The 16,497-nt window shown below is 41.2% G+C and overlaps 1 protein-coding gene across 3 annotated transcripts in view; it reads left to right on the top strand.

Moving 5' to 3' along the window:
- gse1b (Gse1 coiled-coil protein b) overlaps positions 1 to 16,497 on the top strand; it is a 170,117-nt gene that overhangs the window by 95,593 nt on the left and 58,027 nt on the right. Inside the window, exon 1 of one of the 3 annotated variants that reach the window (XM_084718250.1) lies at positions 14,197 to 14,432. The exons of the other annotated variants lie outside the window; for them this stretch is intronic. The gene's annotated coding sequence lies outside the window, so the exon portion shown is untranslated. Of the gene's footprint in view, positions 1 to 14,196; positions 14,433 to 16,497 lie in introns of those variants that run through there. 3 annotated transcript variants of the gene reach the window in all.

The raw sequence follows: 16,497 nt of genomic DNA, 5'->3' as shown, positions 1-16,497 counted from the left end.
GCACACTCGAGCAGTTCATTCCCTCTGTATGTCGGTGCAAACATGCTTTATTTGATATTTAATATATACATAAATTATAGGGATGTAACGCTATTCTGAATATCACAATACAGCAATAATAAGTGTCTCAATACCGCACTGGATTCTACTGTTACATGGTTTATTTTATTATTTTTATTTTATTGTATAAAAGGCACAGCTTACTGTTATTGTTACTACAACATTGTTTTGTATCATATTGTTGACTTTTTCTTGAGTGTTTTAAATCATTACATCCCACATAAATAATGTAGCTATTATCTATGTCGGTGTTTCCCTTTGGATGGTGTGTGTGTGTGTGTGTGTGTGTGTGTGTGTGTGTGTGTGTCCACAAGTCAGTGCTGTAGGTGAACGGTGAAGGGCAGTGACTCTGTGCTCTGGTTTTAGCCTTGGCTGTGGATACAAGTCTTTTGGCTGCCATGTTTTCCTCTGATCTGCCTCCCCTCTTTCATCATGAAAACCACAGAGAGCAAGGCAGAGGGAGACAGAGAGGTTTAAAGGCTGGCAGCAACACCATGGCCTTGAGGTGTTATCTCTGCCCCTCACTGTGTTGGAGGGAGAGGGTGAGGAGGGTGAGCAAGGTGAGGAGAGGGAGTAAGGGCCTGTTGGAGTGATTGCAGTGTAGCCCACTTCTCTTTTTTTTTTTCCCTGTGTGGAGCAGGATGGTTAGCAGATGGTCTTGTTACCAGCAAAATGAAAATGAACGCAGTAAAATTTGCCTGTGTTAATTTCTCGTCCCCCAGGTGAGACCTCGAGCGCTTGCACACGAGGATGAGCACACTCGTGCACTTATACACATAATGCAGATACACACGCATGCAGGCACGCCGACATGCGCGGCCTTGCCCTGTTGGCTTCAAACGCGCACCATCTGCATGCAGAGAAAGTGTGTCGGAGGAGTGTGAAGCGTGTGCTTTGGCTTAAGGAATGTGTTTCCAATGTTCGTAGCCATAGCTTATGTTGCTTTGGAATGTAAAGAGTGTTACCAAACGCTTCTCATGTCATCCGTCATCAGTAACCCAGTTGTCCAAAGATAGTGGGTGTTTCAGGGCAGGCTGACAGAGCTGAAAGGAGGGCTGAATTGGCAATTAGAGGTAAAGGGAAGCAAGGGAATCTGTGCTAACGGGAGGAGGAGATGGCATGTTCATCCGCAGATGAAGACTAAATCCTTTCATTCTTCCCTCATCTTCCCTCCCCTCCTTCCTCGCTGCTTGCTTAGCGGTGAGACGAGAGCTTCTGCTTTGTAACGTCTGCTTCTTCATGTTTGTGTGTTTCAAGGATCCGGACTAGTCCATAGCTTATCCCTCTGAGTGTGTGTGTTCTGCGGGGATAGAAGCGCCTTAGCCTCCCTTATCGTCTTACAGGAGGGTGCTCGCTAGTGCCGTTTGAGCCCGCAGGGAGGAGGAAAGTGATGGAGGGAGGAAGGAGAGCGGAAAACATACCTATACCTGATGTTTAAAGTATCACAATCGCTACTTTTATTTGCAGAGAGACCACACCTGTTTTTCTTGTAAAAACACTAGCAGGCTTTGTTGCAGTGGACGATAATGATTGATGACACAGTGTTGTTTCTTCGTGTAGCAGAATGTAGTCGAATGACTTTAATACAGCTTTTTTTTTGTATTGTAGACCTTTTTATAGGCCAAATTAATTCATGTCTCATAGGCAGGAGAAAGTGATGGTAGATGTTAAAGGAATAGTTAGGTGTATTTCATGTGGGATTGTATGTCTTACAGTATATTAGCTACAGTAGATGCCAGTCGATACACCCCCAGTTAGTTGCTGGTGTACCACTGCCTTGTTTTGTTAGTTTGTTTGAGTTATTGTGCAACTTTGGTGAATCCTTTTAAAACACTGAAGTCACAAAACAAGTAAAACAAACTAACTAACTAAGATCATATCAGTGGCAGACCAGCAATCTCTGTGTTCAGTGAGGTAAAATTACTGATTTTGCCTATGGAGTTTGGTTGGTTTGGAGAGAGCGATATTGGGCTTGCATAACAGTGGTTTCCCATCACAAAAGGTTGTATGATGGCAAAGTAAAACAGTAAAAATATTCTAAATATAGAATAGACTTAAACTGATATTGATTATTAATGTGGAAAAATACCTTTTGCTGTTGATCCCATCCACAGCAGTGCATTTCTCTCTTTTCCCCTCTCTATTTCTCCTAACTGGGGGAGTGCTGACTGGCATCTAGGTAATACTATGATTGTCAATAAGTGTCTTATACAGCCCTACACCAAAAAACCAAAACATCCGTTAAAGATGCTTGACTGGACTTAGATGATTTACAGCTAATATTCAATAAACTGAAATAAGGAATGGATGCAGTGGGAGGTAAAGAGGAAGTAAATGGAATAGGCTTAAAGAAACTACACTGACTGTTTTTTTTTTCAGCTGCCTTCGACCATCACCTCTTGACACTACTGACAAAAGCCTATGATAGAAAGAAACCTGTAAACCACTCAATAGACATATTCAGTGGATGATCCCTGACACTCTCCTTGCTCTCTCCCTGCCTTTGTGAAAAAGACAACCTTTTCATGAATGCAGATGCACTCACCTTGGAGCTCTGTGGGTGTGCAGCACAGTGCTAATGTTGCTATATTTCGCAGGTTTGATTCCCACAGGGAGCGGCGATGCTGAAATGTATGGGCACTGCAGCATGCGTTAGATAAACCCAAATGGCATATGTTACGCTCATATGTATGTATAACACGCACTCTTGCACAGACTAGTGTCTCTGTGGTGTTAATACCAAGCCACTATACCGCCCACGCAGTCCTTGGATTGAATGAAGTGAGTCATATGTGAGGATGCTCTTCACAAACACAGCACACAGAACACATATGCTCCCTGTGAACGTACAAAACACTCCTACATATATTGTGCTCATCATTACAGGGCAACCTCCTGCCCTGGCTCAACGATAACCCGCATGGACTACTGTCTGAAAAAGTGAATTCAATATATGCACTCAGCACACATACTGTATATAGATCTACCACATCTGTTGCTCTCTAACTGGTGTGGTAGGTTGCAGGTCTCGGCAGAGTCCTTGATGTGTGCAGAGGAGTGATGATGAGCTTAATGCAGTCTGTCTGTGTCCCGGACGTGACCACCACATTAATATAGCACTAATACAACCCTCTGTCTGCTGCATGCTAATTACTGCCACACTCCTTCTCACACTTTCTCTCATGTAGTCCATTGTTGTGATACATGTGAGAGAGACGGCTGAGAGAAGACAGACTTCTAAAGGCAGACTGGATTTAACCTGTTGGCTGTCATAGCAGTACCATGACAGCAGATGCATGTTTCATGCATTATCATACAGTGTGTGCTTTTTTGTATATCTGAAGTAATCATGTTTACTGCAATCACATGATTTGCATAGGAAATGCTTTGTTAGATCACAAAATTCTCATTTTTTCAAAAGCCTTAAAAGCACCATACATTAGCATTCTTCAAGTTGTTCTTATTCTTCATTATCAGCAAACACTCGCTAAAACAGATTCATTGGGCCTTATGCATGAATCATACAAATTTGATCTTAAATTGTGCGTGAGAACAGTTTAAGAAAATCCCTGGCATTCATTAATACTTTTGCACTTCCTGTTTGTTCTTAGGCAAGATCAAGATTGCCCCAGAGCACACGTAAGCCAATATGCACAAAAGACAGCTTCCTTTTTGTGCTGTGAAATGATAGTAATGATGAAGAAAAATAATTTACTTGATGAAAACACACAAGAAAAATGTTAGCTAACTTTTTATTTATTTAATAATTTTCTATGTGCACATTTGAAGATGATCAGAGACAAAACAATCTAACCCACCTCATTTGCAAGTTCTCATTACTGTTGTTTTCTTGGCCACTGGCTGATGTCAGTGGCCTGCTGCTTTGTGGGTTGCACACAGCACTTGAAGGTAGAGTCAGTACTATTTGGTCGAGCTCTTCCCAAATACCAACATTTTGGGTCGGTGAATTATGTCATGTAAGTCTATACATAGTTTTCTTTCAGAAAATGTTGCAGATTCTACCTTTAGGTCCGCTGCCCTTATATGGACTTAATGGGGTTTTTCTATATGCTATTTGAAAATTTTCTGGCACGCACATCCAATTTAAGATCAAACATAATTCATCAACATACTCCGGTGGGTAAGGACAGACTTGGCTGTCAGTGCACGTTTAATGAATCCCACATAGGATTTTCTTATTTTCCTCTTATTGACGTGTGTAAGAACAAATATGAAAGAAACACAAGAGAACATTCATGCATGAGGCCATTAAGAGGAAAACTCAAAGCAGCCCAAATACTCAGTTCTTGCAATCACTGCACATCTATTCCAGATTCCCCCAACTTTTTGAGGAGGTCCACCTCAGCTGCGCTGGGAACCTCTACAAAGGTCCAGAGCACCTTGAATGAATAATCTGGCTTGTAAGGCCTTGACATTTAGTTCACCTAAACAAAGCCATCCCACCCCTGACCCCACCACACTACACCACATACAACCACATCTCAGGCTGGTTGAATAAACAAGGCCACTTCAAAGCAGCTCAGCGCCCATGCCAACAGGCCAGAGAGGAGGAGGAGGAGGAGGAGAGGGAGGGAGGGACTGCAATACTGGAATGAATCAGTAGGGAGGAGGGTGGAGTGGATGTGTAAGCGTGACTGCTATTAATGGCCTAATAATGTATTTGGCTGTTGTGAAAAGGGTGAAGGGGGGCAGAGGGTAGAGGAAAAGGGGTTGACAGCATGTCACGGCTGGTTAAAAGCAAGCTGGGAGAAGAGAGAAAGGCCTTGTTTGTTGGGCTAAATGCTGTAAATAACATCAGAGAGTGCAGCTAAATGGAAATCAATGCAATTACCCTATTAGCATGGGCTTGAACTCACACTGGCGGCTGCTACATCTCTCCCTCCCTCCCTCCTTTCCGCCATTTCCTGTATCACTCAGAGATGATGATATACATTTTTGGACGTGGACAACCAGAGCAACAGCACTTTAAAGGCATAGTTTGAGTTCTATAATGTAGGTATGAGGTACTTATCATTAGTCAATGAATTACCGACAGTAGATGCCAGAGGGAGCATAGAGGGACACCAGCATGGAAGCTAAGCAATATACTGCTGTGGGTGTGGGGTCAGTAGCAAAAGCTATTTTAGCCACCTAAACAAATCAGTTTCAGTGTACAACATATTTAGAATATTTTCAGCAAATTACCTTGCCACCAGACAGGTTCCCCTGACAGGAAACTGCCGTTAAATATTGTTCTCTCCAACCCAACCAAACTCCATGGATAAAATCAGTAATATTACCTCGCAGAACACAGGAGTTACCGGTCTGCTGCTGCCTCGACCAACTATAATAGAGGTTTTCCATCAGAAGAGACTGTCTAATGGCAAAGTAAAGTGGTAAAAAATATTCTAAATATGATGTACACTTAAACTGGTGTTGACTTTTTTAGGTAGACTTTTTTTTTAAGTGGCTAAAATACCTTTTGTTGCTGACCTTGCCCATAGCAGTTCATTTCTTAGTTTTCATGCCCCTCTGTGCTTCTCTAAACTGGGGGTGTGCAGACCACCATCAACTGTAGGTAATACACTATTGATAAGTAACTCACACAGCCCCCATTAAGTAATCCAAACTATACCTTTAAGATAAAGCAGTGTGTGTATGTTAGGATTGTTCGGTGTGGACTGGTCGAGTGGGCACACTGGACGCTCCCTGTTAACTCCACTGCAAATGTAATGATTTTGTTTAGATTTGCATAACCCCCTTAATCACTCCTGTTTTAATACCTAACAATTGCGGGGGGAGATTATGCTGTTAAGTGGTAAGTCATAATTAGGTAAATAATTGGTTTGGCTATCATCGTCCCTGTGCCATCTGTTTGAGGATATGTGTGTGCGTGGGGGTGGGTGAGAGGATACGGGAGTGAGGGTGTGCGAGAGGGCAGGGATAATGGAAAAGATCCAGGTTTTTTTGTGGGTTATGTTTTGATTTGAATAAGTGCTACACAAGTCACAAAAAGATCGTTTTACATAACACTCCCACTCTTCTTTGTCATTCCGGTGGATCCCTCTCACATAAAAATCCATGCTATGTTTAACTCCTGAAACACCGAGAACAAGGGATATCAGAGCTTACTTTCAAACTCAGTGACACATCAGAGTCTTTGTTTACAAAAGGATATTCTGAGCTAAGAGCTGTTTCATCTTTTTAATTGCTTTGTTTGCTGTCAAACGGCTGTTTTGCAACCTACAGCGCTATAGCACCAGTGATTGCTGGTGGAATGTGTTTGCAAGGTGCTTAAATGAGTGTTTGTATATGTAAAAACAACTCAGGCACCATAATTCTTTGCTGTGTAAATCCTCCATCTTTTATTTATTCCTCCATTCTTTACAGCAGCATACAGCTGCATCTGCTGCTGACTGACGTGCATCCACATGTCTCCTGGTCCCATCTTTTTCTCCCCATATTTCCCTCCTCCCTCCCTCTGTCTACACCCTGCCTCCTCCCCTCATTCTTCCCTTTTCTGCTATAGGCATGACAGTAAAATAGTAATCTCTGTAACCTCCCATTGTATCTCCTCTCTCTTCATCTCACTTTCTCTCTTTGTCAGAGAGTGAAATAGTTATTCTGGTGCCTCTCTCTGCTGCTGTATTGACTGGAACAGGCAGTGGGACTTCATCTCTACAATGAGAGTGAGGAGGGAACAATTTGATCTAATTAGCAGCTCAGATTGTCCGCGAGGATTCAAGTCTTAACTAACTGCTGCTGCAGTTCGAACCTCACCTTCATCCAGGTCAAAGTATTGAATTAGAAGGCTGTTTTGCACTACCGGCAACATTAAGAAAGATTAATTTTAAAATCTCTCCTTACAACTCTAAACCTAGATTAAAATTAATTCGGTTACACCAAAACTTTAAACTCCAATTTAAAATGGGATCCCGTATTGACTTGAAACTTACACTAGGGGAGGTTTTGAAATACTGAGATAAATAATCAAGTTCCTCATGGAAAGTTAAGGGGCGGACACAACCCCATCTTTTCTTTCTTTCACTCCAGTTGATAATTTAGCAAACAAGTTTACATTAAAGGAGGAGAAATTAGAGCTTCTCGACTGAGCCATCATAAGTAGACTGACTAGGCTAACTAACTAGTAACTTTTTAGCAAGCTAGCAAACAATGCAACATTTTGTTATCTGTATTGTGTAGCTTGCAAACAATTTAATTATTTTTTTAGGAAAATGTTGCATATTATGTATTTAAATTCATCTTTGTTAGTGCAGCCCAGTCTAAATGCAGAAGTGTGTTTGCACATAATTGTATAAGTATATGTTGTACTTGCCTTTGTACTTGCACATGGGCAAAGTGCATAGAGGGTTAAGGGTGCCCATGTGCTTTGAACATTCACACTGACAGCTAACAATTAGCTGCCGCCAGTGTGGCTAATAGAGGAGTGTACATTGTTAATTATGTCACAGCAGAAAGGTGGGAAGGTGGAATACATTTGAATAATGGGAGGAATGATATAACAGCAGGCTTTTAAATTCCTTAGCCCTTTTGTATGCGTAATGAAGGGTGTCTGTGGATGCGTATGTCCACTGAGACCCAGGGGCCTGTCTAACAGTCATAAAGATAAAACACACGAGAGCACACAAGCTGTTGCACATGTAGAAACACACACTTTTACCATCCCCCTCCCACACACACACACACACACACACACGTCCTCTCTCTCCCTCACACACACACACACACACACACGGTAACACTGAGAGGCGTGAGAGATGGGAGTTATGTTTAAGTAGTGCGCTCGTGCCTGGTTTTCCAGATCAATGATGTGTGGCTGGGTGATCGATGTGAGGGCTTAGCGGAGTGGAGAGAGCTAATGGGCAGGTCAGTGGCTCAGACACATCCTGGCTCCCCCTGCCTATTACCACTACGTCTGTTAATAGGCCTCACCACACTCCCCTGTTGCGCACACACACATACACAGATACTTGGATAGAGGGAGGATAGCGAGCAGGGAACACAGCCAAGCATGCTCAATCCACAGACCTACTCCCTAGTCCCTGTTTTAACCCCGCGTCTCCTCCACTCATCTCCTTTCCCCCCTCATTTTTCTTTCCTTGTTCTGTTCTGTGGCCTGTTTTCGACCTGCTTTTACAGCAAAGCTTTGGAGCGGCACCATATGGTGCTGCATGTGGATGTATGTAAATAAGGGGAGGGGCAGATAAGCAGCATATTTACAGCCATGTAAAGTAAATATGAAAGAGATTACCGTGCAACCCTCATCTAATCTCCTCAAAGTCTACTCTAGTACACACAGGTCTAAAGGCAGCTCATCCCCTGCAGTTCTAATTGGCTGAAGGATATGCAAGTGTCTTGTGGTTGGTCCTGTCTGGCTGTCAGTCAGTTTCTGGTGCTGTTTCACTGTCTGGGTTAAAGGGTCAGGCCAGTGAAAAACTATTGGATCTGTATCACTAATTTATCAAACCTGCCATCCAAAAGAAAAACAGAATTATGGATCTCAATATTCATTTTTGCATTGTAGTAGAATATATTACCGTCTACTTGTTTTCTTTCTTTCATTTTTTTTTGTTGGTGGTCCTTTGTGTCAAGATTGACATTTTACGTATTTTTGTGCAGACATCACAATGTATTCTGCTGTCACACTACTTGGAGGACTCAGGTTTGAGTTTAGTTAACAAGTTCATGTTTATACCTGAAAATGAGGAACACTTATACAAGATTTTAAGATTTTAAGCTTCACAAAGATAAAAATTTGTTGCAGGGGCACTGTATTACATTAGGCTGTACATTTGTGCTTAATAAACCGCTAATTTTTTTAAAATTCTTACTACCACTGGATCTTTATAAAGATATACATTTCCTTTTTTTTAATAACAATTGTTTAAAGTTAGGGTTACAGAATGATTAAATCTTAAATCTTACTTTTCTACTAGATCGCATTTAGAAGTGATTCGACTAGTCACTTAATTAATTTGTTGACAAATAATGCAGCCATTTTGCTATTTGTTAAAGTCATTTTATAGAGCAAACAATTAACAAACAATTAATCAAGATGATAAGTGTCCAATTAATAAATAATGAAAATAATAAATCAAGCTCTCTGCATTCTTTCTGCTTGTATACTGACAACACACAGCTGTGTAGTCACAATGACAGCAGGTAAATAACAGTGCAGGACATCACTCGTCCTTGTTCATTTCTCCCTTTTCTTACTTTGTCTTTCTATCCATTCCTCTGTCTGTCTCTCGCCTAACCTGTCACTTTCCGTAGCCTCTCTTCTGTCTTCCTTGTGGCATCTGATCGGCATGTTAATGATCCCTGTTGCCTTTATTTAATATCGGCACACACACACACACACACACACATATAAATGTGCACAGACATACACAAAGCCTGTTGGGGTTTTTTTCTGTTTTTTGTGCTTGCTTTGGGTGATTGAGGTAGGAGGTAAAGTCCAGAACAGTATATGGATAGTGCAGGCTCAGAGCAAAAGACAGCCCAGGCAGGATGGCCACAAGGGGGGCTGAAGTCTTTTCTAACCCATCCTCTCTGAGCGTGTCTCCCTATGGCGAAGGCTAAAAGCACTGCCACTTGTCGTCCACATAATAGAGGCGAGGCAGGAGGCTGGGGGTAGTTTCTGTTGTTTTCCTTTGAGAGGAACAAGAGAGTTCAAAAAAAGAGGTGAATGAGCCATTCTTTTAAATGCCGAGGGGGAAGAAAGCGTGCATACTTTCACTGTGCTGACCATTTCATCCACCCACCACAACCCCCTTCACCTCTAATGTGCATACAGGCATGTACAAGATACACACATGATCAGGGTTTGGAGGATTACATTTAAACTCAATCCACGTATCACAATATTAAATTACTCTAACTTGATTACTTTCTATTACTTCTGGATTACCTCATTACCAAATATGGCGAAATTGTTTAGCCTAATAGAATTTTTTATGCTCATGTTTATTGTTTGTCTAACCAACTAGATTTCTGTGTAGCTAAAGTACGCGGTTGGTCTGTGTAGCTAACATTAGCAGTTGGTCTGTGTAATTAAAACTAGTGATTGGTCTGTGTTGATAACATCAGTGGTTAGTCACTGGTATGTGTAGCTAATGCAGCAGTTCTATGTAGCTAACATTAGCAGATGGTCTGTTTAGCTAACGTTACTGGCAGTTCTGTGTAGCTAACAGTGGTTGGTCTGTGTAGCTACTGTCACTGTCAGTCACTGGACTGTGATGTTGTTTCTCTTTACTGATATAAATACAAAATAACGTTGAAATTTTCCACCCAGTGACCACTCATTTTATCTGTAACTGTAATGGAATACAATTACCTTGCCTTTGGTGTCCTAATGATGTAATCACATTTCACGATATCTGGTACATCCCAAGCCTGCACATGATAAACACAATCACCCACTGTGCAACCATCACAACACAACACAGCGTTTTACTGGGTAGAACGAGAAAGACTTGTGAGTTCACAAGGTGTGCGATTCCATCATAGCTCGAGTAATTAAAACCATTTTTATTACAACTTCCCCAACATACACACTCACATACACACACACACTCTCGCTCCCGTTCTCAGCCATGCAACAAGGCTGTGTCTCTAGTGGCTGATAGATTGTAATGAATGTAACAGCAGTCAGATCCTTCAAAAGCCTCTCAAAAGCTTAAGCCCCTTTATTAAATTAAGCTAACGATGCCTAAGGCCAGGTCCGCTGCTGAGAGAGAGAGATAGAGAGAGAGAGACGGGGGGGCTGGAGAGAGAGGAAGAGGTGGTGCATAGGGAAGTAAAGGCTGCAGAGATAAGGAGGAGGAGGCTGCAATGTTAGGATTGGGGATGTGAAATAGCAAGTAGTCAAATCAATGAGGGATGATGGGAATGGGAAGGGGGGCGTTTAGTGTCAAAGAAAGAAGGTGGAGGAGGTAAAGGAGGATTTGAGAAGGAGGAGAAATGGAATACCCTGCAGCCCTCTATAGCTGTACAGTAGGGCACCTGTGGTTGACAGCAGGAACAGTAATTAGGTAAAGGCTCATTGTGGGAGATTCACAGTGCAAATGTGCATTTCTGAGAGTGTGTATGCATGCCAGAAGCTGTAAATGAAAACATAAATATTTAACCAGTTTGTGGAGTACTTAAAAGTTGTTTTCAGTTTCTTTAGGTCATATGTCAGTTGCATCGTGTGATACAAGTCGAATCTTTGTTGTTATTTGCTGGGAGGTGACACACTGTTTCTAGGTGAATGTGTTACACTATCATGTCTTTTGGAGTATGTTTACTTGTACTGTACATAATATTGACCTTGTGTGTATGTCTCAGGGCTGGACGAGGTGGCAAAATAGTTGATGGTAATCAGGGCACTTACCCATGCTTTTGTTGTTCTGATTCAGCTTTTCAGAATGGGATCCAATGTTAGCGAGTAATTAACTGTTTTCTCTTCAACGCATTTCAAAATCCACTGATTTTAAGGTTGTATACACTGTAAATGTAAACTGAGTTTTGGTTCAAGCAAGTTGAACCAAAAACATATACTCATATTAAACTCATATATATATATAATAGATGTTATATGCGTTTTCTTTAAACTATAAAAAAGAGGGGTCTCAGGAGATTAACACGCTTAATATGCAGATCATATTTCTTTAGAAAATTAATCTAATAAGTTGATTGTACTCTGTACAGTATATACATTCGGCTCATCAATTTAAGTCAAAAGATCTCAAGTTTGAAGAACTGAGCATAAATACGACACATTTTAAGTTTAATTAACTTAAATTTAAAAAAATGTATATTTATGTTAAGTTAAAGACAATTCACAATATAACCATATCCAAAATCGAAGCTGATATCTATCCCAGTATTGATATAATATTACATATTGCCAGTCCTAAGGTAACTAATAGTCACAGCATTTCTTTTTTTTTTTTTTTTTTTGACAAAGTCATTAGTTGATTTAATTGAGAGGTAATTATTTTCCAGTATTTCTCACCCTCTACAGATGAATGCAGTCATGTTGAGGGATCTGGTGCTTGTTTGTGAATATCATTGTGATGCCACAGATGTGCCTATCGTTTTCTAGTAATGACTTATCCCTAAATAGCAATGACTAATCACCAGAAATTACTAATAGTCTAATAGCTCATTAGTGATTAGTGATAAAAAGACCATAAAAAATGACTAATTGACTAAAAAAATGTGTGTCAACTAAGACATTTTAATACCCAAATGACTGATTATTTGACTAATGGAACAGAAGGGGGCCCCCTTGGTGTGCAGAGAGCTGTCCTGGGGGTAGCATGTGTACAGACAGCAGGCAGATCAAAGGCTGAGGTCTCAGAGCTGCATCGTTAGTCAGGATACGTTGTCGACCTGCTCCCTTTCGCTCGGTCTCTAGCAGGTCAGGCGGAGGTGAGGGATACACTATCACTTGGATGAAAGACAAGACAGGCACTGCACAAATGCATACACACACATGTTCACTCACGTGCAAGATGCAGGGTCATGCTACCTGAAGGGGAACGCCGCTGTGTGTGTGTGTTGGGTAGTGTTTCTTTCCTCTGCTCTGCCTTCTGTTAGCACAGAGAAGTGGGCTGTGGCAGGAGACACACAATACATAATTAGCCCTGTATTTGATCCAGTGCATCACAGCAATTAGCAGTTTACAGCACAATGTGAAAAAGGTTCTTCATCCCACTACTTCCTCCCCATGCAGTCATCACCTGCTTAATCCTTATTTTCATCCTTGGCTTTTGGAGAACACCCTGTCTTTACTGCTTACAAGTGTGGCTTTGATTTCACAGCCTGTGCAGTCGCTGGTATCTAATCCACAGTAAAACCATTGATAAGCCCAACAGGGCTAGAGGTTGTCAGCTGAGGCTTCTCTGCATGTGCTTTTGGTGAGTGGCTGTCCCCTTGTGGACACTTGGTGGAATTACTGTTTCTTTACTGTACACTGTGTGGTCATGGAATATTAGTAACTAGCAGGGGTCTTAGTTCTTAATATCTGTTAATTAAAGCTTCCAGATTTAAAATATTTCTTTGAGATAATATCATTACTGTTATCATAACTGGTCTACTTCAGGAATAGTAGGTGTACTGTTGATTTGGATGTATTATTGGACAGGTATTGGTTAGTGTAAGCAAACAAGAGCTGCAACAATTAATCTTCTAGTTGTCAACTACTGAATTAATTGCCCACAGTTTTGATAATCAATTAATCAGTCAGAGTATTTTTTCCCTTTCAAATTCTCTTATTCTAGTTTTTTTCTATGACAGTAAACTGAATAGCTTTGGGTTGCGGACAAAACAAAACATTTGAGGATGTCATCTTGGGCTTTGGAAGACATTGATGGACATTTTTCATATTTTTGCATATTTTTTTTCACATTTTATTGACAAAGCAACCAATTGATAAATTGAGAAGATAATCAGCAGAATAATAAACAATGAAAATAATCATTAGCTGCACCCTAAAACACACCACTGAGGACAAAGACAGAAGGAATTCAGAAGAATTGTTTCTTTATGGAGGGGCCGCAGGAAGATAATAAAAAGCTTTCATAGTTGGCCTTATATTTTTGTGTGGTAGCATCACAAATCTACAGAAAATGTGCATATTAATCAATTTATTCATTATCAAATATTAAGTCAAATATGCAATCCATGTTAAAAGAAAGCAACACAAAATATTAAAAATAATGAAACAAACACCAAATAATAGGTATGTTGCCTGTAAAAACATAAATACAATATATTAAGTCAGAATATATCAATATTTATTTACTCTCCTTTTATTTATTTATCATATTGAACTTGAAATTAAAACTGTAATTTTAAATGAAGCAGTTGTATGGTGTGATATTGAGTCATTTTTAGATTTGTGTTCATTTTTACTAATCAGGAAGTGATTCTCTGTATCCTGGTCGGGGACGGACGGGACATTCTTTATCCTATTGGGGGGACAATGCGGGGTCAGCCCTGTGGACTGGAGGCGTGACGGGGGGAGCAGGTGCTTCTAACCCCCCGCCCCCTCTAGGCTTGTCTGTTTGTGTGTGTGTGTGTGTGTGTGTGTGTGTGTGTGTGTGTGTGTGTGTGTGTGTGTGTCCGTCCGGAGAGGAAGCCCCACCTCCCGGCTCCCAGCAGCCGGCCGCCTGCCTGCCTGCCTGCCTCTCTCCTCCTCTCCCCGGCGCTCTGTGGCCTCGCTCGCTCGGCGGCGGAGCTTCTTCCTGCGTGATAACAAAAGTCTTTTCGACGGAGGAGGGATGGATCCGCGCTTTCAACGCTAAACGGAGGGACAAATTTACTACATTTACAAACACTGGATTAGCCCATACTTATTTGCGGTGAGTGGTAGTGTGAAAATGTGTAGTTTTATGTTTAGGTTGTTGGTGTAACGAACGAGAGCACACGGCGGACGGAGGGTTTTGTTGAGGAAGTCATTACGATATCGAGGAAACGTTTTTTTTTTTTTTGGACGAATGTCGGTGTCGAGTCCGTGTGTGTATGTGTGTGTGCGTGTGTGTGTGTGTGGTCATGCATGCGTGCTTGTGCGTGTGCTTTTAAAAGAAACAAGAAAGACAAGAGATAGAGTCGGTGCAACAGAAACAGAAAGAAAGAGCTACTCTGCGGTGCGTTCAGGTGCAGATTTGAGCTTTCTTTTGTCATGCTGTGTTTACATGCCGTTTTGTTAAGGATTTTTCAGACAATCCTATCTTTTTTAAAAAGCAGATTAGCCTAAAGGGCTGAAAGGAATAGCGGGCGACCCCCCCCCCCCCCCCCCCTTAAATTAACTTCTTGTAACATTGTTACCGGTGCGCTGTTGTGATTATTATGTAAAGCGCACAGCCCAGAGGGTCTGTGCGTAAGCTATTTACGCTCGCTGTAGGTCGTTTTATGTAAAATTGTATTATTGGCTTTACTTGGTTGGTAAGTCGGAGTCTCCAGTCATGCTGGCTCCTTTTTAAATGACTCTAGAGTGTCTGGTCAGGGCGACAGGAGAGCCTGTCTTTGAAAGCAACATTTCTCTATACAGATGTATTAGTGGCTGCGATAGTGACACATGTTGACCATTTGGTGCTCTGGGGTGAAGGCTCTGTGCCTGTGTGTGTGCGCGCGTGTGTGTGTGTGTGTGTGTGTGTGTGTGTGGGGCAGGTGGACCGTGTTGAATCACTTCCCACATGCTTCTTCAGTTCTCTTGAACTACAGGCGCGTACAACAGCTGCTTCTGTGGGGAACACACACACACATAGACACACACACACACACACATACACCTCTTGGGTTTAAAACACGCTCTACAAACAGAGCCGTGAAGCAACAGGCTTTACTGAGCACTGTGCTGCGGGTTGAGTTTATCTGCAGCCACAAGGAGCCTTGTTATGTGTTTTAGCTGCTACTGATAAGGTTAGCCATAACTGCAAGAGCTTCTGACTGGTGCTTTAGATAGGTCATTCATTACATAGACATCTGTCTGCCATTTAACTGTAACGGTGTGTTGTAATTTTTGGCATAATTTGGAATAATAGCAGACTACAATCAGTTTTTTCCTACTTTTATTTGCATGAATTACAGCCTGGTTTCTCACATAAGACCAAGAACCTGAAGAATTAATGAGGGGACACTATTTTTTTTATCTGTTAACACTTGAAGAAAATGAGAGAATTCTCTAGTTTTAACATCTTACCATACAGGAAACCCCCCATATGAACACGCCCAAGATCTGACCCATTCATATGAGGCTGATTAATCTCTTTTTGCTGCCATTCAGTATAAAGTCTGTTAGGGTTATCATGTTATATAATATTGTACTGATGAACACATTGTTTTTCACAGCTTAACAAGAGTAAGGGAATAGTTGATGTCCTGTGTTAGTGTTTTTCATCTTACAAAACCTGTCAGTCAGTTGGAGAGTGAAAGCAGTTTCTAATCTTAGGTTTAATTACAGAGACCTTCTGGTTTTTAATTGGGTTCACAATTTGCGTGTTTTAAATGGTGATATCACATTCAAATTCATTCTATCACTATTGGAGGTTTTATTTTCATTGACTAGGACTTCTCATGCAACAAAAGCCAGTGCCTTCATAATTTCAAGCTTTCCCACAGCAGGATTAACCAAATGTGTTCTTATAATGACTGATAACAGTCCATGGAGCAGAACAGTTAGCATGTCCAGATGTTAGATTGGGATGAGTCCTTGCAACACGATATGGGAGCAACAAGTGACTTTGACTTGTGGCATTAATGTTAACTAAACCTTAAACTGTACAGAAGTCAGAAAAATTCATCAAAGTGTGCTCAGCATGTGTAAAGCTTTGTTCATGCATTCATGCGTGGGCTGTGGATGCAGTCTGGATACTTAAGTATTTATGTACCATTTGCTGATTGCACGTCTGACAATTTAGTTCATAT

This window comes from Lutjanus erythropterus, chromosome 1, assembly GCF_056507025.1.
Source record: "Lutjanus erythropterus isolate fLutEry1 chromosome 1, fLutEry1.hap2, whole genome shotgun sequence".
Lineage (NCBI taxonomy): Eukaryota > Metazoa > Chordata > Actinopteri > Lutjaniformes > Lutjanidae > Lutjanus > Lutjanus erythropterus.
This window is presented reverse-complemented; position numbering and strand designations above follow the sequence as displayed.